Source organism: Equus caballus, unplaced genomic scaffold, assembly GCF_041296265.1.
Source record: "Equus caballus isolate H_3958 breed thoroughbred unplaced genomic scaffold, TB-T2T haplotype2-0000440, whole genome shotgun sequence".
Taxonomy (NCBI): Eukaryota; Metazoa; Chordata; class Mammalia; order Perissodactyla; family Equidae; genus Equus; species Equus caballus.
Window position 1 is genome coordinate 2641737 of NW_027222395.1, and position 7392 is coordinate 2649128.

The 7392-nt window shown below is 32.9% G+C and overlaps 1 pseudogene; it reads right to left on the minus strand.

Annotated features, from left to right (window-relative positions):
* Positions 1–5480: 5480 nt before the first annotated feature.
* On the minus strand, positions 5481–6595 carry LOC138923072 (olfactory receptor 2T8-like; annotated as a pseudogene).
* Between the last annotated feature and the right edge of the window lie 797 nt (positions 6596–7392).

Genomic DNA, 7392 nt, shown 5'->3' on the forward strand with positions numbered 1-7392 from the left:
AGAAGAACATTTACTCAAATATGTAGGTACCAATGAAAGGATCAGAAAGAATCTGGTAAACATGACACTAACAAAGGAAACCATTATATCTCCAATAAGTGATCCTAAAGAAACTGAGATCTATGAATTGTCATATGAAGAATCAGATTAATCCTTTAAAGGAGTTCAGTGAAATACAAGAGTTCACAGATAGACAACTAAACAAAATTAATAAAACAATGCATTAATAAAATGAGGGTTCCAACAAAGAAATGTAAACCATCAAAAAATAAATTCCAAAGCTGAAGAATACAATGACTGAGCTGGAAAATTCAATAGAGAGCTTCAATAACATACTTGAACAAGAAGGAAAAAGAAAATAGTAAATGCAGAAGAAGTCATTTAAAATTGCACAATCATGGAAGCAAAAAGAGAAAAGGGAATGAAACAGAGAAAAGAAAGCCTATAGAACTTATAAGCACTTTTCCAGCAAAACAATACACACATTATGGGAATTTCAGAAGGAGAAGAGGGAGAGAGAAAGGGATATGAAATCTATCGAAAGCAATAATGAATGTAAAATTTCCAAACTTGGGGAAAGAAATGAATATTCAGGTTCGTGAAGATTAAAGGTCATCAAATAAGTTTAATCAAATATGGGCTATACCAATATATTTTATTATTAAATTATCAACACTCAAAGACAGAGTATTTTGAAAGCAGCAACAAAGAATGACTTCAAATTCAATGGAGTCCTATGGATCCTCCATAACACTATCAGAAGTTTCTTAGCAGAAATCTTGTAGCTCAGGAAAAACTGTGATGATATACTCAAAATGTTGAACGGAAAAACGTCAACAAAGAATAATACCTGTCAAAGCTATCCTTCAGAAATGAAGGACATGTAAAGACACGTCCAAAAGAACTAAAGCTGAGGGAGTTCGTCATCAACAGACCTGCCTTAGAAGAAATGATCGAGAGAGTTCTTCAAAATAAAATTAAAAGCCTCTAATCAACAATAGAAAACCAAATGAATGTATAAAACTCACCAGTAAAGTTAACTATATAGTCAAATTCAGACTCTGAAATATTGTAATGGTGGTTCATAAATCCTTTCCAACTCTGATTTAGCAGTTAAACAGCAAATGTATTCAAAATAACAAAAACTGCAATAAATTCTTAGTTAATGCACAATATTAAAAAATATAATTATGACATTAATAATCTAAAATTTGAAAGAGGGATAAGAAAAAATATGATGTTACTATATACTATCAATGTTGAGTTGTTATTAGCTTAAAATAGGATGTTATTAGATATTTTATGTAAGCTTATAGCAAACACAAGCAAATATCTTTAGTAGAAGCACAAAAGGTTAAGGTTAAGTAATCACAGAATTACACCATAAAATTTTATCAAATTTTGAAGGACGACAGCAAGAGAGAAACAAAAGAAATCCAAAATAGTCAGAAAACAACTAACCAAATGGCAATAGTAAGTCCTTACCTATCAACAGTTACTTTAATCATAAATAGATTAAATTCTCCAATTAAAAAAAAAGAATGCAGGGCCCACTTGGTGCCATAGCTGTTAAGTTCACGCACTCCACTTCAGCAGCCTAGGGTATGCTGATTCAGATGCCAGGTGCAGACCTATGCACCACTTGTCAAACTATGCTATGGCAGGCGTCCCATATACAAAGTAGAGGAAGATGGACACAGAGGTTAGCTCAGGTCTAATCTTCCTCAAAAATAAATAGATAAATAAAATGCCTGAATGTATAAATAAAACAAAATTAAATGATATGCTGTGTACAAGAGACTCACTTTAGCTTTAAGGGTGCACAAAGATTGAAAGGGTATGGATGCAAAAAGGTATTACAAGTGAATGGTAAGCAAAATAGAACAAGTGTAGCTATACTTATATCAGACCAATTAGATGTTAAGCTAAACGTTACCAAAAAGATAAATAAGGTCATACACAACAATAAGGAGGTGAGTTCATCAAAAAGATACAACAGTTATAAATATTTATTCCTCCAACATGAGAATTTAAATACATAAATATATAAATATACAAAGCAAACACTAACAAATCTAACAAAACTAAATGGAGAAATAATCAGCAATATAATAATATTAGAAGATTTTAATATCCCACCCTCATCAATGGATAGACCCTCCTGATAGAAACTCAATAATGAAATAAAAGATTTGAACACTTCAGACAATTGACGTAAAAGACATATAGAACATTTCATCCAATTGCAGCAGAACATACATTTTTCACAAGTGCACTCAAAACATTCTGCAGAATAAATCAAACAATAGACCAAAAAACAGATCTCATCAAAATCAAGAAGACAGAAATTATATTAAGCATCTTTTCCAACCACAATGGTAGGAAGTTAGAAATCGATAAAAGCAGGAAAGTAAGAAATTTACAAATGTATGGAAAGTAAACAACACATTGTTAGACATCTAAAAAATCAAAGAATGAATGAAAATCATAAAAAATATCTTGCAAAAAATGCAAACACAGCTTAACAAAATTTATGGATTGCAGCAAAAGCAATAACAAGAGGTGAGTTTAAAACTATAAACACAAACATAAGAAAAGATATCAAACAAGCAACATAACATTACAACTCGAGGAACTAGAAAAAGAAGAACAATCCTAGCCCAAAGTTACCCGAAGGATGGAAATATCAAAAACTAGAGCAGAAATTTATGAAATAGAAAATAGGAAAACAATTGAAAATATGAATAAAAGTAGGAGTTTTTTAAATGATTAGCAGAAGTGACAAAACTTTAGCTAAATTAACAACACCAGAAAAAAAAACCCACAGGACCAAAATAAAAATAATTAGAAGAGAGGACAGTACAAATGATGCCACTGAAATAGAAAGAATGTAAGAAACTAATATAAACAATTATACGCCCACAAATTGGATAACATAGAAGAAACGGATAAATTCCTAGAAATATACACCTACCAAGACAGAATCATAAAGAAATAGATCTAAACAGACCGATAATGAGTAAGGAGCTAGAAGCTGTGATCAAACATCCCAAAAAAGAAAAGTCCAAGATCTGATTGTATCACTGGTGAATTCTACCTAACAATTAAAGAAGAATTAACACCAATCCTTCTTAAAATTTTCCAAAAGTTTCAAGGACAGAACACTCTCAAATTTATTTTACTAAGCAAGTACTACTCTGACACTAAAGCCAGATAAAGACACTAAAATATTTAAAGATACAAGCCAATAACTTTGATAAATATAGATGCAAAACTTCTCAGAAAAATACCAGCAAGCTGAATTTAGTAGCACGCTTAAAGGATCGTACATTACTATCACGTGGCACTTGTCTCTGGGATACACAAATGGTTCAACATATGCAAATCAATAAATGTGATACACTGCATTTGTAAAATAAAAGGTACAAATTTTATTCTCCTCTCAGTAGATACAGAAAAATTATTTGAAAAGTATTAACTTTCTTTTATAATAAAAGTTCTCAACTAATAGTGTAAAGAAATAATACACCTAAATATAATAACGGTCATACATATAAAGTCCATGATTAACATCATATCCAACAGTGAAAGTTTGTGATCTTTTCATCTAAAATGTTGAACCACTAAAAGATGCACACCTTCATCTCTCCAATTCAACATAGTACTGGAATTCCTAGTGAGATCAATTAGTTAAGAAAAAGAAAGAAAGACATCAAAATCAGAAGGTTAAAGTAAATTTTTTTTGTGTCTGGAGATAGCATAATTTTATGCGGGAAAATCCTAAAGACTCAACCAAAATATTCTTACAATAAATTAAATTAGTAAAGCTATTGGATGCAAAATCAATCAACACAAGAAAATCAATTTTATTTCTAAACATTAACACTAATATATATGAAAAAGATATTTAAAAAATCAATCCTATTTATAATACCATCAAGAATATATTTATGAATAAATTTACGCAAGGAGGGGGAAAGCCTATATACTATAAAGTATATGAACAATTTTGAAAGAAGACACAAACAGAAAGACATCTCATACTCGTTGTTCAGTGAGTTAATATTGTTAAAACATCAATACTATGCAAAGCCATCTATATATTCAATGCAGACTCTATCAAAATTCCAATAGTATTTTTCACAGAAATAGAAAAAAATATCCCCAAATTTGTATGGGATCACAAAAGTTGCTGAATATTCAAAGCAATGTAGAAAAAAATAACAACTGGAAGCATCAGAAATCACTTTCTGATTTCAAACTATATTACAAAGCTATGCTAATCAAAACTAGATGGTGCTGACATAAAAATAAATATATACAACAATGGAACAGAGTTGAGAGCCCAGATATAGACCCAGGCATGTATGGTTTACTAATTAATATTTGACAAGGGAGCCAAGCATGCCTAATGAGAAAAGGATTTTCTCTTCAATAAACAGCATTTGAAATATTGGATATTCCCACAAAATTAAATAAAATTTAACACCTATCTTACACCACTCACAAAAATTAGCTGGAAGTGGATGAAAGACTTTAATGCAGCATGGGAAACCATAAAATCCTCAGAAAACAGGGTCTTAGGAGGGCTTGACATTGGGTTTGACATTAATATTTTTGGACATAAAAAGCACAAGCAAAAAAAGCAAAAATCAAGAAGTAGGATAGCATCAAACTAAAAACCTTCTTCACAATAAAATAATCAACAAAATGAAAAGGCAACATACTAAAAAATTTGCAAATATCTGATGAGCAGTTAATATCAAAAATGTATATGGAACTCCTATAATTTAGTAGCAAAAATACAAATAACCTGATTAAAACAAATGGGCAAGGACCTGAATAGACATTTTCCAAAAAAGCCATACAAAGGATAAAAAACAATACATGAGAAGATGTTTAATGTTACTAATCACCATGGAAATTCATATCAAGACCACAATGGTTGTACCACCTCACATCTGTTAGAATGACAATCACCAAAAAGACCAGAGATTACAAGTGTTGCTGAGGATGTGAAGAAAAGAGAGTCTTGTGCACTGTTTTTGGTAATGTAGATTGGTAAAGCCGCTATGGAAAACTGTATGGAGATTTCTCAAATAATTAAAAATAGAACTATCATATGATCCAACAACTCAACTTATGGGTATATTTCCAAATAAAATGAAACCAGAATCTCAAAGGGATATCTGCACATCCATTGCAGGATTATTCAAAATAGCAAACACCAGGAAACAACTTAAGTTTCATATATATATACATATATATATACACACATATATACGTATATGTATATATCATACAGTTGTTAATAGAATACAAAATAACATATAAAAATTGCTTAGTGTGTAGCATAGCAAATAGTAACTGCTTAAGAATTAGTATCTCTCAGTATGGTAGTCTCAGGTAATTCTTGACAACTTCCTATTATACTGATCAATGAATTTAACTTTCCCTTCATGCATTACTGAAGGAGAGAGAATTACAATATGTTTAAATGTTAATGACTTCAGGAAATTAAACTCATTTAGCATTGTATAATCTTCAATAGTGACACTGAGTTTGCTGGCATTTTAAATTTGCACATTTCTCCAGTCACCTTTTCAAGGCTCCCTTGACCACACTGTTCCTCGTACTGTAGATGAGGGGGATCAGCACAGGAGTGAAGATAGTGTAGAACGCTAACACAACCTTATCGTGGTTAGTTGATCTGTAGGATTTGGGTCTCATGTAGGTGAAAATGGCAGCTCCATAGAAGAGTCCCACCACAGCCAAATGTGAGGAGCATATGGCAAAAGCCTTCTTGCAGGCTTCTCTAGAACACATGTGGAGAACAGCTACAAGGATGAGACTATAGGAGGTCAGGATGAGAGACAAGGGTCCAAGAGCATTAACACACAGCGGATATACATGACATACTCAGACAGATGTGTCAGCACAAGCCAAATGCACCAGCATGGGGGCCTCACCAAAGAAATGATCGATGTCACGTGCACTGCAAAATGGGAAGCTCAGGGTAGCAGCAGCCTGCATGAGCCCATCAGCTGCCCCCAGGAACCAAGACCCCAAAATCATTCTCAGGCATAATTCCTGGCTCATGAAGAGAGAGTATTGCAGTGGGTGGCAAACAGCCACATAGCAGTCATAAGACATTGCTGCTAAAAGGAAACTCTCACCAGCATCCAGTATGATTGAAACAAAGATCTGCAACCCACAGTCAGCAAGGGAGATGGACTTTCTTGTCAGTCAAGTAGTCAGCAGCCATTTTGGGCACAATGATGGTAACCAGCATCACATCCATGAGGGAAATTTGGCTCAGTAGGAAGTACATAGGTGTGTGGAGCCGCAGGTCCCAGTAAATCAGGAGAAGTATGGGGGCATTGCCCATAAAAGAAGCCATGGCCATTGTCAGCATCACCACGAAGAGAAAGAGGTGGGGTCCTGTGTGTTTAAAGAGTCCTAGAAGAATGAAGTCTGATGTTGTGTTTCTCTTCTCCATGATTTCTTCTGGTGTGATTCTGTCAATGGAAAAATAGAGAAGGAAGGGACTTTCATCATCTAACAATGTTAGTCTATCTTCATAACTTCTGGACATGTGCTGGATATGAAATCCAGGGTTCTGATTCAAAGCCCTACCCTCCAGTCAATATGGCTCTTGTTGACCTATCATCCCACTTTTTTTTAACTCAACCTCTTAATATTTTAAATAAGGTTAGTCTATATATTTCACAGAATGACATATTGGTTGATTGAGATAATGGACCAAAATGGATCGAAAGTAAAAAAATTGTCAAGGGCTATAAATTATAAATAGTTACTTTGGCCAATTTTATATCATTTAATAATTATTATTATTGTGCTTTCATTATGTGTACTGAAACAAAATTTAACAAGTTGAGAAAATAAACACTCATTTAAAAGTTTGTCATTTACATTTGTCTGAGTCATAGATGATTTCTTTTCAAATTTTGGAAAATTTAACACACTCAAATTAGTTCTTTTTTTAATAAACAAGAAAATAAAGTTGTTTCACTATGGGCTACAAGGACCACAGAAGGGAACAGATGAGTATAAGTAAAACAAAATTTCCCCACTGAGGGAAGACAATGTCCCCAATAACTGATGAAAATATTCTTAATTCCTCTCGTTAAATAACTATTTTTATTTGCCTGATTTTTTAAATGTAGGTATTCTAGTTCATTACTCTCTTTTCTGAAATCTTTGGTGTATTCCCACCACACTTGGAATAAAGTGCAGATTTCTTTCCCCAGCTTATTAGGACTTGGAGCCATGCCATACATATCAATTCACCGCACAATATACTGCCATGGAGACTTGAAGGATCAGATGAGTATGAAAGGAAAGTATCTTTGATGTCAATAAATGCTTGGA